Consider the following 24,603-nt stretch of genomic DNA (forward strand, 5'->3'; position numbering starts at 1 on the left):
GTATATTTGCCGACTATGGACTATAGTATGCTGTTGGTTGTCTTGTATTATCAGGCAGTAAGAAGTACTCTAATAACCAAATTTGGCTTCTTTGCTTCTCATGAATGAATGCATGTGGATGAATGGATTCCTCCTCTAGGCTGTGTAACCCTTTATGGAATGTAGAAGGCTCAAGGAGATTAAAACCCTGCAGCACATCAGAGGAAGAAAGTGAGACAGACGGAGAGAGGGAGAGAGATGCTGCTTCCTTAGGAATGTCTAGTGGGCAAGGTTTGCACAAAGTATCATATTTTCTTGGTTCTTCAGTTTATTAGTGCTGTCTGCTTTACTCTTTTATGTGGACTTTCCTGTTTTTTAAAAAATTTCCAGAGATGTGACATTCTGAACGCACAGTATAATGGATTTTACCTAAACTAGTTTTATTTACCAAAAAAAAAATTCATAGACGTTTGTTCTCTTGGCACATCGCATTCCAGTTTTAAACCCTCTGCTGTTATAATAGCCTTCTGGGTAGTCGTTGCACTAGATTTTGGCATGGCTGCGAAGATTTGTGATCATTTGACCCTAAAAGCTCTAGTGAAGTCAGGCACTCATGTAGGGTGACGAGTCCTGGGGTTCAGTTTGCGTTCCGGTGCTAATGTTAATGTTAATTAATGCAAAAAAAATTTTATGTACAGTCGAACCCACTTATCTCGACCTCGGTTAACTCGCCAACCCTATTAAGTCGACGTTTTTGAAGTGGAACCGCCAAATTCTCGCTTTGTCTTAACATTTTTTAATCGGTTATGTCGATTCTTTTATGTCGCTGAACCCTAATATCTCGAGCACAAGGGGGGCAAATTTGCCATTTAACGTCGGTTATGTCAGTAATCCCCCTGCCACTCTGTACCCTTTTGGCGGCGGCATTCCCCAAAGCACCCTGCTTCTTCTCCCGCACGGAGCTTGTCGCAGTCATGCTGATCACACACACCTGACTCTCATTCACTCACTCATCCCATCTCCTATTTAAGCCCCTCACCTCCACACACTCGCGGTCTGGTATTGTTTGTGCATGATCGTATGTGTTGGTTCATGTCGGTCTGTGTAATCGCGTATACGTATCCCGCTACGTACCCTTCTTCTCGGACTCAGCATTCTCTCAACAGCACCCCGAATTACCACTGGAGCGCACCACTGGATATTACTGCTACGCTACAAGTATTGGTGGATTATCTCCTGAGTATTCTCAATAAACTTTGTTTGCGTTTACTTTAGCTTCCGCCTCCTTATCCGCATTACAGGTTATCTCGATCCGCATGACCAATCAAAGAAATCGCGGCATCGCTGTTGTGTAAAAACAATTTACAAAAACACGTGCATTTAATAATGCACATCATGTACATAAAGAAATTTCAAGCACTTTAATATATTACCGCCATATTGGTTTTCGTTTGTCTCGATCATTGGTTATCTCGACGCTTTTTGGCATCCCTCTAGGCCCTCGACATAACCGGGTTCCACTGTAATTGTACAATCTTCAGATTTCGTTATTTTCTCAGGAGTTTAAACGGTCACTCATAACGGCATCAATTCAAAGAGACATAAAGCAAATCAACAACTAACGGACACAATGTAAGCTTCTTTCTTTTTTACTTATAGACTTATTATTTTAGTATTATTTATAGATTACTTTAGTAATCGAGTATTCTACTAATTATTCAGTCGATCAATCAAGTAATCGGGTAAGTACTTTTTCTTGATTAAAGCACAATATTAAATATACAAGAGAAAATAAGACAGGTCTGTTCAAATGAACAAGTAATTGGTTTCCTTTTTAGAAAAATTAACATATTTCTTTGGCTAAAATTTCATACAAGAGTATGTGTGAAAACAACTCTTTTAGTGCATTTAATTGCCATATTACATCAAAATGCAAATACAAATCTAGAAATAAAAAAATGTAAATAAAAATGTAAAAATCAATTTCAAATTTCTTTAAAAAAGAGTAAATGCATTGTACTGTGTTTTCTTTATGTATCAGTTCGAACTTATCCCAAACTTTGGAAACTTTCTGGTGTTTTCTTCGGCCTGAATCTTCTCCTCACCCCTGGCAGTTTTCTTCCTGCTCCTACATTGTTCATTCTGCAGCATCTTCTGTGTTGTTTAAAAGCCTGTTTCCGCCACATTAAAAAAAGAAGTTTGCCTTATTCCGCTGTTTTGCAATTCCGACTTTATTTCTCGCAATTCCGACTTTATTTTTTTCGCAATTCCGATTTTATTTCTAGTAAACATCCAACATTTCTAGTGCAGAAACCATGTTGTGGGCTTGAAGTTTGAAGACAACTTTGTTAGGCAGAGTTCTTTCTGGGGAACGGAGGCTTAGTTTGGTACCATGCGATTCTATTGATTATATTTTTACTGTGTAAATCTATTTTTTTTATGTGGCGGAAACTGTTTGCCCCTAAAGAGTGCTCTACAGTTTAGCGGGTGGCGCATCAGTAATAATGGTCCGTGGGGAAACTAATTTCTCCGTGTGTAGTTAAATGGACTTACTCGAGACTTACTCGAGTTACTCGAGGAATCGTTTCAGCCTTATAGGGATGTAAGGATTTTTGTACGATTGGACTGGACAAAGATGGAATTTGAGGTTTACGTCATCTAAAACTATTCTAGCTTAGTGCGAATCCCTCACACAGTCAGTGTCCCACTTTGAGCAAGTTTCTAGGTAGCTGTGTGTGCAGCGAAATGCATAGATGTCAGTTAAGGCTATAATCAGATCCTGACAGTGAACTGCTTTCTTGCACATACTTTTCTCCCTTTTTTCACGTTTGAAGTGGTTACAACTTTTTTGTGGATGTTGTATGAGAAACAAATTTTGGTTCTCTACTTTTGAGAAATATATGGGATATAGTAGAAAATGTTACATTCTACCCTGTTCAAGGTATTAGCCAGGCCATGCATTTGTTTTAATAACCTGTACACAAATCCATGTATTCAATATTGAGAACACTGTTTCTCTGAACTGTTTTGACATACAGTCGAAAAAGGGATTACGTGTATCTATCTGTTTGAGGCATTACAAAGGGAAAATGGTTTGAATGTTTTTTTTTCTTGTTTTGAGCAACGGCTTGAGTCTTTTGCGTTGTGCCTTGTTTATAAAGATCGAGTAGAATGGCATTATATTTGTGCAGCAATGCTGAAAGAGAGTAGACAGTCAATATTTAATTCTGTCTGTCCATGAAGATCAATAGAGCATCATGCTGTTTCAGGGCTTGGGCAGCAGCTGGATAGTGTTGTGGGGTTTGGTGCTGGATGGGTTAAAGGCACTGAATTTGTCACAGTGTATGTACTGCATGTACTTTTACCTTTATATGGTTCTACTGTCTTTCTACTAATCAAACTGCACAAAATCATGGGCACACATGGAGAATGCATCACTGGCAGGGTTTTGTAAAGGTGCTTTTTGTCTCACTTGGTGTCCTTGCACATCCTCTCATCTCCTTGGCAACTGAAGCATTTAATCAAGTCATTTTGTAGTGCGAACATTACACACAAAAGTATCCATCTTTTTTTTGTATTATTCTTGTTTTTAATTTTAACAGGTTTGTGTAAATTTGTGCTGTAATTGTATGTCCTTAACACTCATACAATATTTGAACAAAAGGACTAGGACACTTGACTTTTCCAGCCATATGTGGTTCTTCCCCAAATGAAGTTGGAAGCTCCATAAAGATATGGTTTGCATGGGTTAAAGTGGAGGTTCTTTATTGGCCTCATATAGAGGTCTGACCTCAAATGTGTTATTTAAACTTCGGGATGAATTGGAACGCTGACTGCACTCCAAACCTTCTCACCCTACATAGGCACCTGACTAACACCCTTGTGTCTAAATGAGCACAAATCTCCACCCCCACACTCCAAAATCACTTATTATATCAGAAAATGGGAATCAATGTAGAATGGGATTTACATAGAATATGGTTTGGTGTCCTCAGCCTTTTGTCCATAAAGTCTAAGTGAGCATCATCATTGACTTTATTTTACTCGTAATTTTTTATATCCCAAAGTAACGAATTACAGCAACAAAAAGCAGTTGTATGTGAAAGTTCTATTCATCCTACATACAGGTCATATCCTTTATGCAAACTGATTCTTTTGGCCTTTATCGCAAATGCCTGGCCACACAGGGTGCACTTGATCAATAGCTGGTCACATGACTTAAAACAAAGTGAAGCATCGCTACACTGACACCTCCTTTTAAACCTTTTTAAATATTTTATTCTGAGTTTATATTTTATTCTGCAGCCTGTATTTATCAGTTGGGTTTGGTGTGCTCTGTTGGATGTTTGATGTGTTCTGCGGTATTTCTGGGCTTTTCATTTAACAGGAAATGGTTATGGTCCTTGTGACAGTTAAATTTATCACATTGCAGTATTATGGGTCGTCTCTTTTCTAGTAGTTTTTCATGCTTCTCGTGAATACGAAAAAAAAAAAAAAACATTCCAACATCACGATGTTCTAATTGAGTTAAGGTGCTCTCTTAAAACCAAACGTATGACCGTGAATAAAAGCGACGTGTCAGGCGAGAAATACATTTCCTCCAGAGCAGGTGGAAAAAGCAGGCTAAGGATATCTCTCCTGCCTTATCCACATAGCTATTTTCTGAAAACATGGTCTCTATCTGAGAGCCTGCAGGCGTGTCGTGTGCAGCCAGCCATGCTGCTCGTGCAGGATGAATGAGTTCCGCTCCATTGGCATGCTTACTTTGAACAGGAGATTAGCAACAGATTAGACCTCATGCATTTTCTTTTTTTTTCGCTTACTAAAGAAACAGTGTGCTGCGCGTGAAGCATGTGAAGAAATAGCCTTCAGGGCCAGCAGAATGCAGCATACTATAGCCAGCAACGACACATCCTGTAGTCTATTTATAGCGCCAGAGCTCCCAGTGTTGGTTTCTATATATCGTGGGAGCTTGAGTGATTCAGTATTGGGGCAATTATACTGCAGTAGGCTTGCTCTCTCTCCCTGTGTCTCAATGCCTCTTTCTCTCTAACTCATCAGAATGGGAGGAATACTTTTGGTGTCGCGCAGGCCTAGGGCTGGGTGATAGATAATGGATAGCAGATACAGTACATCTACAGTGCATGGTAGAGGTTCCAGGTACACTTTAATTCTAAAAAAAATTTAAAATAAAAAGTATGAACCCCACTGGTTTGGATCGATACAAATAATGTCTGCTGAAATATTATGTTTTCTTTTTTTTTCTTTTTACATTATCTTCTTGTTGCCTTTGTTTTAATTTTTATTTTTTTTTATTATAGAATTCGGTTAAAGTGAGCAGACAGACTAATAATTTCCCCGTATACAGTGACAAGGTGGAAAATGACCACATGGAAACCAGAGGTGCTGGAATGAAATTGGATGGCAGACTTCTGAGGAAAAAAAAATTCCCAGTCTTTATTCTTACATTAGTCTTTTAAGTTAAAGACCCTCAGGGTGAGCAGTAAACATTCAACATTTTAGTCACTGTTCACTTATTCACACATGCTGAATTTTTCTCTCTACACGTTGGGCTAGTGTGGAACTTGTTTTGCTAACGTGCAGCCAGCATTCGAATTTGTCCCTTAGGTGTTCATTAATTCAATTCAGCTTTATTTATATAGCACTATTAACAATGGACACTAATAAAGCGATGCAGCTTCCCAGAGATAAAGAGGTTATAAAGTTCAAATGTGTACGTTTAGTGCCAATAAGTTTGTTCTTCATAATTAAGCCTTATAAACTTCATAAATAAACCATATCTTCATGAAGCTGGTTTTGTGCATTGTCATGCTGAAACAGGTTTGGGGTAGTGAAGGGAAATTTAATGCTACCACATTCAAAGACATTCTATACACTTGTGTTCTTTCAGCTTTGTGGGAACAGTTTGGAGAAGAACCACATACTGTATGACTGGACAGGTCAGGGGTCTTAATAGTTTTGCCTATATAGTGTGTATCTCTAAATGTTATCTCTGCTATATTTTCTCTGTCCATAATGCCACACAATTTCTTTTCTCACCTTCATTATAGAGATGCTCTGGGACAAGGGCTCTCTGATCAGGGGCAACCCATATCTTATAGTCAGTTCATCAGGCGTTTCTTAATAGACCTGTCATGTGTCACCTATTTCCTCATAACGTTTTTTCATAAAATGATTGCCATTTTGTGTGGATGAAGATATTGTAGGAAGTAAAAATAAATAAATAAATAAATAAACAACAGTGATTTGCTGTTGAAAGCTGTTTGAAATTGAAAGCTTTATAGTTGCATTTTTATTTTGCTTTGGAGTTTCCAAAAAATAAAAAATAAAAATCGACATATTGGTGGTCTATGACTCAGGGCTTCAGGGCAGTGGCCCAGTGCCGGTGCAATTCATTATTATCCCACTTCCAAATCCATCTATTTGAGCAGACGAAGGGCTCGTTAATTACCTGATGAGTGAAATAAGATGTGCTGGAGCAGATACATCGCCTCAGCAAGACGAAGGATGACTTCATTTCAAATTTATTGAGTGATATGCCAGACGGGCAGCTTTTAACTCAGAGTTGTTGTTTTTGGTCTTATGAGTACATATGAGCGATAATCTGACAAACGTTTCCGCCTGAGGCTCAGCACTTGCAGTCCACCTCATCTTTTATTTATTTATTTTTAAACAGACATGCAGTTGAAACCGGTCTCGTCCAACAAAACTCCAATATTTGATGGATTGACACTGATTTGAGGTGAGAAAAAAAGTTTTTTTTGTTATCCCTGAGGAAATGGCAGGGAACTAATGAGGGTGTTTGAGCACATGTTTCTGTAGGTTAATAGATTCATGGCTTTAGCAGAGCAAAGCATCCGTCAACACATTAATGGAACTTTGAATGCTGCGGCATTGCTATAATTGCGGATCAAACTCGTAATGTTTTTTTTTGTTTTTTTTTGCTGAAACATCCACGACACTGTAATTTAGAGCAGCACGAGAACGGATTACTATTTAAACGTTCTTTTGCGAGAGTTCACCACAAGTGCGCGGTAATTGCATGTTATCACGCAAGAGGAACCACGCAAAACCACCTCTTTCTCTTGCTGTCACGTTCTTCCTGTTCAAACTGGCAATCCATCACTCTATAAGCTCAGTAGAGGATTTCAGTGTGGGGGGTTATTTCTCCGTGGCATATTGCCTTCCTTTTTTGTGGCTTGCTCCTACGAGGAAGATGTTATTGCAGCAGAAGTTGCGGAACAGTGCGTACTCGCACAACCGCTCGCCAGCGGTGCGGCATTCATCAACATGGCCAATCGGCTAATTACGCTCCATCTGGTGACTCCTCCCCAGACACGTTCCTGTTTTCCCAAATAAACCCCCCTTTATTTATACTCCTTCCCTGCGTTCAAGCCACTGCCTGAATCTGAGTGGAATCCTAATGAATGAATTGCAACCGGTTTCTGGAAAAAAATAAAGAGCAACCCCCCCCTTCACACACAAATGGCTTCCTTTTCATGATGTAGTCTCATTAAATTGGATTGATGTTTATTTGAATATGGAGTGGCTCCTCTCCCGTGGCCCGTCTTTCCCACTGCCGACTTATTGCCTCCCCGCTGTCTTGCAGGTGAGAACTTTCCATCAAGGCCAATTTGCTGCGACTGCACTGTTGCTTCAGCATTCTGAAAACGAGCCCGCACAGAGCTAAATGAATTCTAATCAAGCCTGTGCTCAATTATACAGTCATCTGAAGGCCACCTGGGTTGACCAAACGACAAACCTGAGCCTCATAGATCATCTTTAACAATCAAGCTTTATCTTTCTAATTACTCCTGGCTTTCTCTGTTTCTCACATACATACGCACACACACACACACACACACACACACACACACACACACACACACACACACACACACACACGTTCATCAGCAAGCTCACCTATCTCACGCGCAGTCTCAGGACTATGCATCCCATCAGGAGATAAAAATGGAGTCCAATCCATTAGTGCCATGCTGAGGTACCGTGATTTGCCTGAACTAAAATGTAATTTTGTCTGAGCGGAATCCTGAGTAAATTGCTTCTGTTCACGCAGCTCCCTTTCGCCCCTCCATCCCGTCTGCACACCCCTGCCCAGTTTTCCCTCGGCCCACAGCTGTCTGGTCGAAATTGAGTGCACTTCTGTAGAATTCAATATGACATGCCAAAAATAATGGCCTCCTGTCGCCGAGATATCCATCAGGCTGTTTCGACCTCTCATAGACATTCAGCAGTGATAAATAATAAATCATGTTTGTGTGATATTAATGAGGTGGGTCTACGCCGACTCGACTTTTGCCGCAGTCGCTTTTCTAGTAACCTTGCCATGGTCAACCCTAAATTAAAACAGGATACAGATAGTGTATTTTTTCACGATAGACTGCTGACAGTTATGTGGAACATCCTTTTGTCGCTGTGCTTGAGGATGTAAAGTCTTCGTTGTACCGCTAACATGACTGTACTGCTTCAGAATTTTCTGCAGTGTCTTCATTCTGTCCCGTGTTCAACTCGTGACAAAATCATTCTGAAATGCAAGAAAGGTCATGTTGGATTGATGAGCTTACTGAGCTTTGGCTTATTCATTCAGCCATCTTCACTCAACAGCGTTTCTTGGTTGGGCCTAAAACTATCCGAGGAACACTCAATCACAATTTGGGGTCAGTTTGGTGCGGTCAGTCCAACTTTCAGCATGTTCTTGGCAGGTGAGAAGAAACCGAAGAACCTGGATGAATCCTGGATTCACACAGTTATAGGGTGAAAAGCTCTGACAGAAAAACACAGACGGTAACCAGAGCTTAGTTTTTGTTTCGCGGTTTCATTTTTTATTTTTTAAATTGTTTTTAAACTCCCTTCAAATGCACCCACATTTACACATTTAATAATGTTGAAAGCTATTTTTAAGATGGTTTGTACTCAAATTTAAAGCACACCTACTAAATATATATCAAACCTTTATCACTCATGCCAAAACATGACCTTTTACTCCGATTCAAGCAGATTGCTATTTGAACAGTAAACATTTGTTCATGACCAGTGAATGAACTGTGGTTCATTTTGTTCTAGAAATATGCAGTTGATTTAGGAAAGAAGAGCTGGGTGGATGATTGAAACGGCATATGCTGTGGTTTCGAGGCAGACTTACTGTAGACGTGAAATCGGAGTCGCAACAGAACAAACGCAGGCACAACTTCTCTCGGACAGCTCTTGGAGAGATGCACAAGAAGCACTCAGGCTCTCATTATGATCAGAGTAAAAATGTCTTGGAAAGAATATTAAAGGAAAAAATGTAGATAGATCTATTAAAGTGCATGAAATTAAAGTGCAACTACAGGAAAATGCTGTTGTGATTATTTCAGGTTTTTTTTTTTTTGGTGAAAAACCTTATTTTTTTTTGAATGGAGAGAAACAGAAACTTATTTAATCTATATAATAATTTAGAATATTGTATATATACATACAAGTTTTGTGTTTGTTTTAAGGACTGTACGCATGCAAAGAAAATGTCACTGGATGCTCTTTTGTGTAATAAGATTCAGGTTGAATTATGCCTGGTCAGGTCACTATTAAAAAGCCCTTTACTCAAAATGAAGGTTACGAGAGAAAATGTCACATTTAGTTTACTTTATATGCCATAATGACATCAGATGGTGGGTTATAGCAACAGCACACAGGGTGCATTTAAAATAAAACAGCTTTTTTTTTTCTTCAAATTGCAATGTGTCTCGTATAAATGCCATTCATTCATTTGATCATTCGTTTTCCGTCATTTCTTTACCTGTGTGAGTACAAGAACAAGATGCAGTACATCACAGGGCACCACACCCACACACCCACACACATACGATTATGGCGACTTCAGACTTGTCAGTTCACGTTCTTCTATGTTTTTCGGAATTGGGAAGAAACCTGACAGGCAGGAGAAAACCCACATAAACGTGATGAGAAGATGCTTACAAACTTGGACCGGGTCTCTGGAGCTGAACAACATCGCCAAATTAATGTTGTGCAAATATAGTTGTAATGTTTGTTTTTGTCTTTCGAGAAACACCATTAACCAAACTCTAATGGACCAACACTCCTATATCTTAACGCATGTATCACAATCCACACTGCAGCAATCTCCTTTCAAATGTATGTAAATCTTCCAGAATTGCTGATCCTTAAGCACTGTTTGGCATCTTGGCCGGTTCCTGCTTATCTGCACTGCTTACCAGAACTGTTTAACTGGTCCTCCAGCACTCTCAGGATACAAGAAAAGCATGCCTCATGACTTTAACACCTACTGTAGGTTGAAGATCTATTTCTTCCTTAAGTACTTAAATTAGCACTTAAAAACTCAGCTTTTTCATATTTGTCTTTTTTTTTTATTATTATATAATTGTCTACATATGTATATAAAAAAGTGGTCCACAGTTTGAAAAACAGTTTTTCTCTCATTGATTTTAAATGAGAGAATAACTGTTTTTCAAAATGTTGACCACTTTTTTGAGTTCATTTTTGTTTTGTTGTCATTTTTGTATTAAAGGTTAGAACTCTTTTTTTTTTTTTCTTTTTCACTCTCTTTCTTTTCAGCACTCTCCATTGATTGAAGGCGAAAGTGAACAGTGAAAATGTCATGCACTTAAAGGAGATTAGTTTAGCACTAATATCTGTAGCGAAGGAAGCGCATGTGCTAATCCGATTTCGGTTCAGTCACGCGTGAGCACCCGCTTCCTCTCCTCCGCGGTCTCCTCATGAATGTTTTGTAAGAGTTCTGTGGCATTTGAGCGCTGAGCCGCTGAGATCGACCTCGACCTTGGCTCACGGCACACACCTTCTCCACTTGACGCACGGGTCATCGGGTCAAGCGCCGGTCCGTGTTTGCTGCCAAATTTCTTTACTTATTTCATCTCTATCCACTTTCACATAGCTGTTGAAATATCTGCAAGGCAGCAAATGAATCGATTAAGCAGGGCTTTCCACCGTTCTACTGACAGAGAATGAGGCGGGATTTTTCTTTTCTTTTCCTTCCTTTCTGCTCTGTATGGGGCGCGACCCATCGCGAGCTCTCGCTAATGACTGTTATGCATCAAAGCCATTTGCTCCACACACTAGGTTTGAGAAATCTTAATTAAAGAATGCAATAGGCCGAGATGTCGACACGATAAATTCTGATACAATCTTCAAAAAGCGCTTTTGATAGTGATAACTTTTATTATCACGCGTATGCGAGTAATTCTGTTGTGTACGTGTGCGATGGAGAAAGATAGAGCGAGATCGAGATGTGAGCTGTATAATTGAACCGTTCTGTCACTCTCTGTTGGAGTAGCGTGCCAGAGCGGGCTACATTTAGACCTCCATTTCTGTGCAAGCATGAAGTCATTTATTGAGGCGCCCCTTTTTTTTTTTTTTTTTTTTTTTTTTTTGGTGTCAATGACAAAGTGAGCTTGAGGCTCCTGGCATCGCCGATGCAGATTGTTATTTGGACTCTTTCCCTTAAACGAGCCTTCTATGGTCTGCGGTGTCATATAGACTCCATGTCTAATCTTACCCCAAGTCATCAATATTTATGTTACTCCATCAGGTTAAGTAAAAAGTTTCAAAACATGCCCTGTTTTCTGGCACTCGATGCTCGAAAGGTCTGCTTTTGGATCGCTGTCGGTGTTTAGCACTCTCCTGATTCATGAGCTGGTTTGTAATCATGTTATGCCATTTGCAGTTATGACTAATCAATTAAATGCCTAAACAATAAAACAAATAGGGGGTTTTATTTCGTTCTCAGCTGATCTACTGCTTTCAGCTTGCGCTCAGGAGATCTGCTTTCTGTTTGCTAATTAGGTCAATTTGCATCGATTAGGATTGACCCCCCCCCCTTTTTTTTTTTTTCATCTCAGTTTTTTCCAGTCAGTGGCTCTTGTCTGTGATCTCTCTTTGTCTCTTCAATCCCACTGGCTCAGTGCTTAAACTTCTGAAGTAGTGATCAAAAATCAGTGTCTTAAAATCACAAAGGAACTATTGTTAGACCTTTTTGCAAGACCCTCCATCTTTTGTTCCTGGGTTGTATCATGTCGTTTTACTAAGTTGTTTTGAATAAAAGGGCTTGTTCCTGCTCTGGTTAGTGTACAGTTAGGACATCTAGAGCAAAAAAGATGGTGCCCTCTCTCTCCCTTTCAAGTTCTCTTAAGCAGATGTGCACACTGCACAGAAACATTGACCAGCCCATACTCCCCAACGGTAATCACTCGGGATCAGATATGTTGGATGTAGAACTGTGCACACTATATGAGCATTCACAGATTAGGGTACACAGTGTTTGATCGCAACCGAGCACACCAGATACCTAAATCTCCCCTATCATGTGCAGAAAGCATTGGCTGAGGAGAGGTCCCGCAAAAAACTGGAAGTATAGTGGATTTTTTTGTTTAGGGGACCCCCCCCTATGCTCTTTTATAAAAGCATTATTATTGTGCTCTCATTCTGACCTTATCTTCTCACACAGATAGATGCTTGATGAACTGGATTCAGGCATCTGCTGCACATGAAAGCATATGAATTTAATTTCCTCTTTGACTCTCACAGGCTGTTTCTCAGCTCTGTTCTTGCTTCTAGTCACTGAGCTGTTCACACACTACATGATCCATCACTAAGAAAATCGAACCTACTTGAAAATATCTGAGCATTCTGCGTTCGACTTTTTTCTTGTTGGAAAACCTCAACCAGGTAAAGCTAAAAAAAAATTACAAAATAAAAACATTTAATGCGGCTTAGAAGCTTAGGGTGGTCTGGTCAAGACCAAGTTCAACCAGTGGCATCAAACCAGCAGGGCCGTTCAGTAAACAAAGCAGCACTGCTTACCTTGAAATGAGTAGCACTGCATATGTACAAGCATTTGCTCTCGATCACTCAACATGATGTACGAGTTTAAGTTTTTTTTTTAACTAAGCAGCTTTAAAACGCTAATGCATAAGGTTTAACAACAGTCATAATTCATGGCCACTACACATTTGTTGCAGATCCAACAGGTTAATTCTGTGGATATTGCTAACGCTTTAGGGAACTTGATCTCGGCCCTTCCTGTTTTATTCGAGGATGCACAATTATCCCTGAGGAGGCTCATACTGCAAGTATTGATGGAAAGCCACTGCCATGTTTATGCTCTCCATTAGAAGTTGACCGATATGGGTTTTTCCTTGTCCGATGTCGATATTTTGAAATCAAGGCAGCCGATGGCAGATATATAATGGCGATTTTTTTTGGCCAATATGTTTGGCCGATTTTCTAAAGCGTTGGTCAGCTTTATTTTTTTTCCCACACTGTTTGTCGGACCGCGTCAGCTGTTTTTCGACTGTTTCTGACTGAAAACTCAGATTGTCTGTTTTGCTTAGTAAATGAGCACACGGGAAAAAAATGGAACACGCATATCAATTCTTGGTTTCGCCGTTGTAACGTAGCAGACATGATTGAAAAAAAAGCTACACGAATCCGTTGTAATGATTGCAGCAGGTGTAAACGCAGTTAGCTTTTTACATTCACAAATGTAGCTCTTTGGGTTTTCTCATTTAGATGCCGAATACACACTACTGCCGCCTGCTGGTATTGGAGAGTTATGTTCCCCCATGCAAGCGCAGGTGCCCGGTTTGGTAAATCTGATGCGCCAGAATAATAATCGGCTAATTTACAGTACAATCGGCCGATGCAGATGAATAAAAAAAGGAGCCAAAAATTCAATGGCCGATCAATTGGTTGGCCTTTATGCTCCATCAAAGTTTTTGTGTTGATGATCTATCTCCTTTCTTGGTCTTTATTAATGTGCCCTGTTTAAAAAGCAACCGGTTGGCCTGTATCAGATTTTCGTCCGGGTGACTCACTGGTGGTGTGGTTCTCAGGTTGTTCATCATCTAAATGAGAGCAGGAATGTTTTCCAAGCCACAATGATTGCGTAAGAATAAGCAACCATGACTGTTGTATGAGTCTTATTTGAAATGTTTGTGTGAATATCCCTGCTCTGCTTTGTGTTTATTTGAGACAGTTTGGTAATATGGTTGTTTTTGTGTGTGGCCTCACTTTGTTCTCTCTCTCTCTCTCTCTCTCTCTCTCTCTCTCTCTCTCTCTCTCTCTCTCTCTCTCTCTCTCTCTCTCTCTCTCTTTCTCTCTCTCAGGTTATAAGGTGTAGAGGATCTGTCAGTAGAACCAAACAGAATATTCGGACAAGCCTGCGGCTGTGACTTTGAACAATCACACGAGGTGAGTTAAATCACACATACAGTGATATACAGTATGCAGGTATTTAAAAACCACTACATATGTGTGTGTGTATGTGTGGGGGGGAAAATATGCTTCCGCTGGTAATTGTATGTTATTTATTATATTTCCAATTTTTTCTTTTAAACTTCTTTACAGTAATCATGCTTTATAGCTTAATAAATAATGAAACCAAATGCTGTACAACATGAGCATCTATTGCATGCTGAATATAGCAAACAAATTTGTATTAAGCAACATATTTTCTGGAAAACATTAGTTTCTAAATTATTACCATCAGTAAATATTTATTAAAGTAAAGCACTGGGCCTGTAATGTAATTTGCTGTAATGTCTAACTGCAGGTTCGCACATAGTTTTGCAGCACGTTGCAGGAGCGGTGCGGTGCAGCGATCGTTTCTGCACCAAGTCTATTTTTGCTGTGCTGCACCTAATGAATTAAAGTGATAGTGCATGGTTTGTGGTCAAAGTTGACACGGATTAACATGAACATTTTGTAATTTTTACTTTTTAATTTGTAATTTAATTTTAATTGTAATTTAATATTAATTAAAATATACTACTATTACTATAGTCATCTTTTTACTTTCAGCCTGGGGTAAAGCATAGAAAGGCAAAACACTTCAACAGCTAGAACATGGTAGTTTTTCGTCTGTCAACAATAAAACAAATAGAATCGCAATGATGCAAATATCTTTTTAATAACTATTCAATGACATAATTGCAATAGTTGAGACCCCATTTGTGGCACACCGAAGTGGCGGATCAGTAACGTACTGTCGCGCATTCAGTACTGCTTCAGCACTGCATATGTACTACAGTACATGAAGCAAGAGTCACCCAGAGTGTGTGTGAACATGGCATAACAAAGTTGCACTCTTTCATGTGGAACAGATTTTTTCAGGCTCCTTTTTTTTTCACATTGGATTGGATTTGGGTGCTGCTGATCTTTACCCTTGTTGTTTACAAAGTGGGTGATTTGTTAAAGGAACGTCTGGTGATTTTTGACAGTTTGGGCAATTGTGCATAATGTCTTTTCATTTTGAATTCAAATTAAGGCGATGAAATACATTCATGGCACATCTCGCAATATTTGGATGCAGAAAACACAGTGTATTGTTGCACTGGTACTCAGTAGCAGGTCTCACATAAAGTACGTAAAAAAAGATATTTTGAATAACATTAACTTTCATTTATTCTTTATTATTCAGGGAATAAACATTAATTACATTTTTTATATCATTTTTGAGCTGATATTCCCTATAGCTTTTGCCTTTATATTTATGCATATATATATTTTTTTATTGCACTGCAATTTAAATGAAATATTTATATATACCGTAATTTCTGGACTATTAAGTGCACCCAAATATAAGCCGCACCCACTGATTTTTACAAAGATTTTTATTTTTAACATAAATAAGCCGCACCTGTCTATAAGCCTAAACTTAAACTAATGAACTTTATACAGGCTTTAATGAAAGATACTGTCTGTTACATGACTTGTATCTAAACAGTAGCCTACCAAGAAAGTCATTGTTCACTGTCTTCCTCCTTCCTTTCACAACTGTTTCTCTCGAGAGTTTTTCTTTTGGCATCGTCGTGCGTTTAAAAATCACCATCGGTAGAAGCTTTTCTCCCGATGCCGTGCAGCTCAGAACACAGGTGAAGTGCGTTTTTTCATGCCCGGTTGATGATTCACTTTTACTGTAGACAGTCAGAGTGAGTGGCAGGTCAAACGTCAGAGGAACCTCATCCATATTTATGATGTGGTGCGGCCCGATTCAGTGGGAGCGCATCTGATTTAATATAAAGAGTTTCATTGGTTCACCTGAACCCGTTCGGCAATTTCATTGGCCTAATGTTATGGGGCTTAGTTTTTTGGCTTGAAGTTTGTGAAACCGGGAAAAACCCCCAAAAATTATCCATAAATTTCATTGTTTTCTTCATGGTTTCAGCCAAAGTTTAAAGTTCAAAGGGTAATTACAAAGTAGCGGCTTATAGTCCGAAAAATACGGTATACACTCATACTGATACATTATCACATACATTTACATTTATGCCATTTGGCAGACGCCCTTATCCAGAGCGACTTTCATATGAGCGGGGGGGGGTTTAAGGGTCTTGCTCAAGGGCCCAGCAACTTGTGACCTTCCTATCCAAATTCCAATGCCTTAACCACTGAGCTACACCTCCCTCCATACCACCTGCCTATATATTGTAAAGTATTTTTTATAACAGCATGCCTTGCCTATTATATCTTTCATAAGTATGTAAATTCATGCATCATGGCTTACAGGGGGAATGTTTCATTTGATTGGACAAAAACAAGGCTTAATGAATAATGGCACATTATGAACATTTCTCATTCCCTCTCCTAACTAACATGGTTAACTTAATTTTTGTTTCTTTTTTGACTATTAAAGTTAGATTAGTATCGGAGCTGTAAATACAACTCTGCAATTGGAAACTAGGAAGACAAACACATGATGGTAGCGACACACAGCGAAATCCCTAACTGAATTGTGGTGCAGTGACGATTTAAAATGAAAGCCATTTGCATTCAGCTTAATGTCATTGAGGGACAACTTAAAGATATGATTGTGTCTCCCAGCAGATGGGACGGTGATGAGACGCTTGTACAAGCGACGGAAAATTACATCCATTTCTCACTAAGAATTAAAGGCCTGCATTCATTTATTTAACAAAGACATTATTGCTATGGTTTCTGTATCGGGTATCCAAACCGATGAAATTACATGTCGAGGGTTTTATTACCGATGGTTTTTTCGGGTATATGCACAGACAAAGCTGGTTCAGGATATACTATTTGCAAGCAGACCGGTGATTGATGCCTTTGCTTCGATCATTGTAGAAGTACATCCTGTTTAAGATACAGAGTTCAGCTCCATTTATCCTCTTCCATTGAAATCCAAAACACTGGGCAGAGGGATGATTCGTCATGCATTATGCACCATGAATCCTTTTAAGGGAATCAACCACATTTATTTTTACAGTTGGAGAAGATGCATGTTAAGCCAGTATTGTTAGTGGAGTCTGCTTGCAGTCATGCTCGCTGGTCTCTCTAGACTTCCACCTATTCCCTTTCTTTCTCAAGTTGAAACATTCAAATCCCTAGATTGGTCTCTTATATCCCTTCTCTTTGAGGAAGGAGAAACCTCATGAAAACGGTGGCTTTAAGAGTATATTGAGAGCTTAGCAAAACAGCAGGGAATTGCAGATCTGGGAAAGGTGGCAGATTTAAAAGGAAGATTCTGGGTTATGGTTCTCACTGTCTTCTTGCCTTTTCTGCACCCGATCAGCACCATCAATCTCCTTCACCCTTTTTTTCTGCTCACAGAGGAGAGATGGTCATTATAACAGGCTGATTGCTTCAAGGAGATGTCAGTGTCACACTGCCGAGAAGCTCGGCCATCCTTTTCTATACCTTAATTATTGTAGGTCATTTTGACAGAGATATTTTCATTCTGGATCGGAAAATATTATTCATTCTTTGATGAGTTAAAGTTAACCGTCATAAAAAAAGATATTTATTTTTGAAAATCGCTAATGTTAAATGCAATGTGCACACTTTACACTGCGGATTTCTCTAATGCATACCAACAGGCATGAGCTGTTGCACTTAAAAGCAAATCCCGAAGCATTTGAATACATTTATTGCATGAATGTATGCTGTATGTATGTTGTAATTCAAACATCAACAATGATTTAATTACATTAAGAAAGAAATGTAGGACTTATGTGAAATTATGGAAAGACTTTTCCGTTATTGTGTGTTTTTTCTCCAAACTGTTACCACACAGTTGGAGCAACACAATTGTATAGGACGTCTTTGGATGTGGTAGCATTCAGTTTTCCCTTCACTTGAGCTAGAAGACCCATACTTGATCCGGTATGACAATGTCCCTGTGAACAAAGCCAGCTCCAGGTAGACATGGTTTACATGGGTTGAACTGAATGTTTAGTGGCCTGCAATAGAGCTCTGTCCTCAACTTTATTGAGCACCTTTGGGAATAATTGGAAAGCTGAATGCACTCCAGGCCTCTTCAACCTATATAAGTACCTGACTATCAATGCCTTTGTGGCTGAATGAGCACAAATTCCCACAACAGCACTCCAAAATCTCCAAAATGAAACATCTTTCCAAAAGTGTGGAGGTTATTGTAACAGCAAATGGGGACTAAATGTGCTATAGAATGTTTAAAAAGCACCTTTCTTTAAGTGCAAATTCATTTTCTCACCTTTTCAGGAAAGCTATACACTCACCAACCACTTTATTAGGAACATCTGTATATCTGCTCATACACATACTTTCCAGCCTCAGAACAGATGCTCACTGGGTTTTTATTTCTCCTTTTTTTTGTCTTTTTGCATCATTTTTGTAAACTTTACACTGTGTGAAATCTCAGGAAATCAGGACGTTTCCGAAAAAAGGAATTCTGTTGACCTTTATCTAAAACCATCACACCGTCATAATGTAGGTTATAGAAATCAAAAATTGAGGCTCACGAGAAAATCTGACCTGATCTTTATAACAGAATCCACTTTTTTTCCCCCCTGATGTAACAGCAGTAATTTCATGCAGCCATGTTCTTTATAGTCACTTGTCATTTCTGAAATTAGTCACAGTTGAGTATCATATTCCTGAGAGATTATAGATTAATCACGGTCTGAACAGCTGGTGATTAACTTTCCCTCTTTGCTCTTTATTATGCTAATGCAAAGTTCTTCAAAATACACACGTCTTCTAAGTTTAGTCATCTTACTTCAGATTTCTTACGGCTGCAAGCCTGAGGTAAGAGAATGAAAGATTGACCCGCTCTGAAACACTAAATGTCTGTACAGGAACTGACTTAACTACCTGTACTGAATTACTCCATGTTTAACCACAGCAAAGGATGTTCACATTATGATATAGTTTCTTGTCAAAATTGCTAATTATATTATGCAGCAGCAGATACTTTATTTAAGAACAGATAAATCTTACCACGAAGGTGTCCTACATTACACATAATAATACTTCATTTTGCACTAGTGTTCTTTTTGCCCAGGCTGTGGAACAGTAATAGGACTGTACTATGTATATGTCAGATTGTATGCTATTAGGTAACACGATCAATTTATCATTTCATAGAGTGGAGTGTGTGTGAGAGAGAGAGAGAGAGAGAGAGAGAGAGAGAGAGAGAGAGAGAGAGAGAGAGAGAGAGAGAGAGAGAGATGGGGATGGGGGGGACATGGGACACAGCTTTATTCCTACTTCTTAGGATTGAATCGGTTTCCAACACATATGCTTTCTGAATCCTTTTTTGAGCAAGAGATGAGAGTCCAAGTGTTGTAAAAGTTTTTTGAGATGTGAACACAGTCGCTATTTTAAAGAAGAGGAAGGCACTCTGACAGCCTTGATGGAAAATTCAGCAAGGCTAAAAAGAAGCGTTTAGTTAGATTAGATTTTTTTTTCCCTAAAAGTGAGATTTCACTGAAGCCCCTTTATTATCATTTGTAAAATAAAATATGGGATATGGGAAAAAGTTTTTGGTCACCCCATCCCACATTTAGTGCTTATCTGCCATTATAATATATCCTCCACTTTTCTGGGAATATGTCCTATTCGATTTTGGAGTGTGCTTGTGGAGATTTGTGCTCATTCAGCTAAAGGGTGATGATAAAGTCTGATACTGATGTAGGGTGAGGAAACCAGGGGTGCAGATAGGGTTCCAATTTACTGTTAAAGAGTTCCAATTTACTGTTACACATGTAAACCATAACTTCATGGGGCTCACTTTGTGTACACACTTAAAAAGAAAAAAAAAAAAGAAAAAAAAAGGGTTGAAACATTTATTTAATAGTTACAAAAAAATTCTAAAAATAAAAGAAATGTAATTTTCTATCATTCTAAAAAGGTGATGTAGAGCAAATATACTTATAGTTTATCAGTCGATAGTTTATTTATTTATTTATTTATTTATTTATTTATTCAATAATTTTAAATTTGAATCTTTATTTCATTCTACTTATTTTCTTCTGGTTATTTGATTAATTCAAAAGCACAGAATTAGCAAAACAGTTCATTCATATAATGTCTAGAAATCATCTGACTTGTTTCTGTTGTTTTCAAAAACCCATTTTCCATTCATAAAATGTGAACAAATAAGATGTTATGTAAATCATTATATTTCCTTTTTGTATATATAAGTTTTGCAGTGTATATCAAAAATCAGAGAATAAAAGCCTTGTGTCATTTATATTTAAAATTCGGTATGTTTTTTAGAGTGAGTGTGTGAGGGGTTTTAATATCTGTACTGTGATACTGTGCTTCATTATTTGCTGCTATATTTGTGGTACTTTCTATCCGGTATCAAATGAAACACGATGAAACTGTGAGCGTATCAGAAATCTAGATGCGTATTTTAGGATCAGTGTTTTAAAATAAATGTACAATTGACCCAAATCTCCGCATGTAACCAAAGCTAGAGGAAGGGATTATAAAGAAGGACTCTATTGAACTGGCTTTCGTGTGGTCCTCAGAGAAAGTAGAGCCTCTGAGAGCAGCAGCCTGTGTGTCTCTTCCCATAATGCCAATCGTGGCTGAAGCCCCGGAGGTTTGGGTCAGTGCTGAGACAGAGCGCTTTCTCTGGCACTGCTCATTTAAGCCCTGGCCTCTGCAGACTAGTCAATACATCCAATTATGTAGATGTGTGTTATTTAGGCAAAGAGTTCAGTCCAGATTAAAACACAGTACCCATCCAGTGTGGCTTTGAAATGCTGGCCTTTGACAATCAAGCGTGTGGTTTTCATGTGGTAATTTCTTTTCTTTATTTGCTGTATTTCTATTTTTGGCCATTTCTTTTTTCTTTTCTACAAAAATCTTTGCGAACCAGACAAACGCAGTGCCTTTCATGTCAATGCCTTGCACGCTTTGAAAAAAAGAAAAGAAAAGGTCTGAGTAGCTGGCGACTGTAAAAACAATTGTGTCATCTTTGTGCTGTGATGGAAATACTGAAGCGCTGTCTGTTTTTCCTGAGGCCTACCAGGAAATACAACAGGCTCTGCACAAGGTTCTCTTATCGAAGGCTGTTTAAGGCAGATGTTTTCAATGAGCACTATCACTTCCCGAGGTGTCCATTCAAGCTCACTCACACACACATACAGCCGATGTAGGGAAAACACTGTGTTCCTGTACGAATGGCTACAAACCATATTCAATTCGTTGTTCGGAGCAAGAATTTGAAAGCACGATTGGGATAACTGAGTTCCTGAATTAGTTAAATTTGTCTTTTTGGAGAGTCAAGCAATGCCAAACAGGACGCTATTACTTTAAGGTGTATTTGATTGTTACTTTAAGCATTTGATGCTGGATATTAACTCACCCATCAGGAAAGAGGTTTCGAAGCATTCGGGCCTCACATCCAGACTGTGCAACAGTTTTTTCCTCTAAAGCATCAGGCTGATCCACACACAGAACTGAACTATAGAAAATACACACACACTCACCCAACTATGTTACTGAACTGTACAACCTGAACTTACACTCATTACTCATCTCAATCCATTCCACCACCCATTTTATATTTATATTATATTTATATTGAATAATTTTATATAACATTATTCTTATAACATTGTGTTTATGTTTACAAATACACTTGTTTATAGTCTTCTTTTCACATTACTGTATAATCATATTACCGTATACAACAGGTTTACTGGTCGGCACTATTTTGTGTTTTGTGTATCTGTCCCACACTGTCTTGTGTTGTCTGTCTGCACTGTTTGATCTCGGTCTCACACGATGCACTTTATGTGACCAGGACACTTACTTTAGTCCTCAGCTCTGGGTTCTGTTATGTAACTTTATGTTGTGATGTCGCTTTATGTTGTTTAATGTAGCACCAGGGTTCTGAAGGAACGTTTCATTTCACTGTGTACTGCGTCAGCTATATATGCTGGAAATGACAATAAAAGCTTCCTCGACTTGACTTGACCCATTTCCTGCCGTTTATTCTTACCTGCGTAAAGCTAAATGTTGTCTTTGACTTTGTCTAGAATATACTTCAACTCTATATAATACATCTATGATATAATACAGCTCAAAGTTCCTAATATGTCTGAATATAGGTAATCCCCAACTTAAAATTTTTCGATCATATGATGTATATAGTGATACTACAATATTGTAAAAAATAGTTGTAAAAAGGTAGCAGCGGTACGATACGTTGGGACGCTGACAGGATGTACGCATCTCTCGCCTTGTGAGACGCCTTACTTTAACCAGCGGCCGACAGACTTCAGTTGTCTCTTTGTTAAAGCGCATCTTTTTCTGTGTTTTTGTTGTTTCAAAGCCCAATTTTAGTCCTCCTTCATATCGGTGTTGCCAGACCCGAATGCACTGATCAGTCTTTACAGCTACAGGGGCGCTTCTTAGCATTCGTTTCGTCTGGCTCCACCCTCCACTCGCTAACTAGCACTTTCGCCCTCTTGCCTTCCGCCACAAACATATACTCTAAAATTTATGCATTACGTTACTGTAAATTGCTTTGTTTTGGTAAATTATGTACTGTTATTTGTTAAATTATTAACAAATCACAGTTGACTACCCCATACTGATCACCATTCTTTAAGAATCTTGGGTCGGCTAGGCCATGTCTCAACTTATGATATTTTAAATGGGGTCATCAGAGCACATCTCATACATTTTAAAATGATTTCCACTAGGGTTCCGAGTGTGACATGATTCATTTAAATCAACCTCTTCTTTACAAATGTTTAATTATCACAGCTGGATTATAGTTGCTGCTCCTCATACGAACACTTGTACAGCAGATTGAATGTTGAAGTGTTAACAGGAAAATGTTGCAGATTTACATGAGTAATTCCCAAGTCTAAAGTTACAGCATACACAAATTTGATGGTCACATTTTTATGTTAAACAATGGTATATCTTTTTATTTGCTGCTTCTTTTGATGTCCTCTAGTTCTAAAAAGAAAAAACATTTTAGTGAACTTTAAATGCACAATGCATGGCAAACATGTCAAATGTTTGTGGACACCTAATCCGATCGCAGATTTTGTCCCCCTTTTCTTTTATAATAACCTCCACACTTCTGGTTGCCTGGCTGTGGAGATTTGCGATCATTCATCCCTAAGGACATTGGCGAGATTAGGCATCGATGTCAGGCAAGGAAGGCTGGATCTTGTTCTCAGCGTTCCAGTTCATTCCAAACATATTCAGTGAAGTTGAGGTCAGGGCTCTGTGTGGGACACTGATATTTCTCTACGTCAATCTTGGCAGATTATGTCTTCAAGGAGCTCTGCGCTTTGTGTACAGGTTCACTGTGATACTGGAACAGGTTTCCTTTGTGGAAATTGTAATGTTGCATCATACACGGACATTCTACACAACTATATATAATATACCGTGTTAAATACTGGCCACGTATTTTGTATTCGCAGCCCAGAACATGCATTTCAGTGCGATGTATTGTGTCGACTTAATGCTGCTTCTTGTCAGAGACGAAATCACGTAATCAAAATTGACTTCTGGGGCACTTGAGGGTCAGAACCATTGCATTACTGAGACACATCTCTGTTTAAAGGCAAACTCAACCTCTGCATGGTAAATTCTCCTAATAGTCTGCAGTCGTGTCCACAATTATTCCCACATGCCCACAATTTGAACCGTGGGTTAATGTCTGCACTTCGTGCATGTCGAAAGAATGCAAATAGATGAAAAAATTTATAAATAAATAATAACACATAATAATAATAATAATAATAAAAAGGGTTCAGGCACTCATCAGATGATCACATGTTTGAATCTTGAAAAATTATTCACAGATTTGTGGCTGGGAGCTTAGAGAGCCAACTTGAACATTCTGTTTAGGATGGTGTGGTATTACACTTTCTCTCCTATCAGTAATAGTGTCACTAGCCAATCATGGGCATCTTTGACTTCATGGATGAGTAAGAGGGTAGCATTTGTTACGCTTCCCCCTTCCCATTTACTCTCTGATTCACTGATTTTCACTGTCAAAATGGTGTGAAAATCCAAAACACGCCTTGCATTCAAAAACCTTATGGTTCTACATAGCACTTTTTAGCCTAGATACTATCATAGTTTTCCAATTGCAATAACTGACTGTATATAAGGACATATTGTGTGTATAGTGTTTATTACTGATTTTGCCCTTATGAGACCTTTATGGAGGCTTCATCCCACACAGGGTTGTTATGGGACTTAATGATCTCTTTGCTGTGCATCAGCAGGAGCCAATTCTGTCTCCATCACCTTTTTTAACCTCTTCACAATCCGACTGCTCACTCA

General features: G+C 38.8%; 1 protein-coding gene across 9 annotated transcripts in view; it reads left to right on the top strand.

Moving 5' to 3' along the window:
• The window catches only part of adarb1b (adenosine deaminase RNA specific B1b), a 171,358-nt gene that overhangs the window by 46,344 nt on the left and 100,411 nt on the right, over positions 1–24,603 (top strand). For 8 of the 9 annotated variants that reach the window (XM_083537517.1, XM_083537516.1, XM_083537520.1 and 5 more), the window contains one exon: positions 14,160–14,244. The gene's annotated coding sequence lies outside the window, so the exon portion shown is untranslated. Of the gene's footprint in view, positions 1–151; positions 271–14,159; positions 14,245–24,603 lie in introns of those variants that run through there. The other variant, XM_083537519.1, reaches the window with a different exon arrangement.

The sequence above is a fragment of the Silurus aristotelis genome, assembly GCF_946808225.1.
Source record: "Silurus aristotelis genome assembly, chromosome: 3".
In the NCBI taxonomy this organism is placed as follows: domain Eukaryota; kingdom Metazoa; phylum Chordata; class Actinopteri; order Siluriformes; family Siluridae; genus Silurus; species Silurus aristotelis.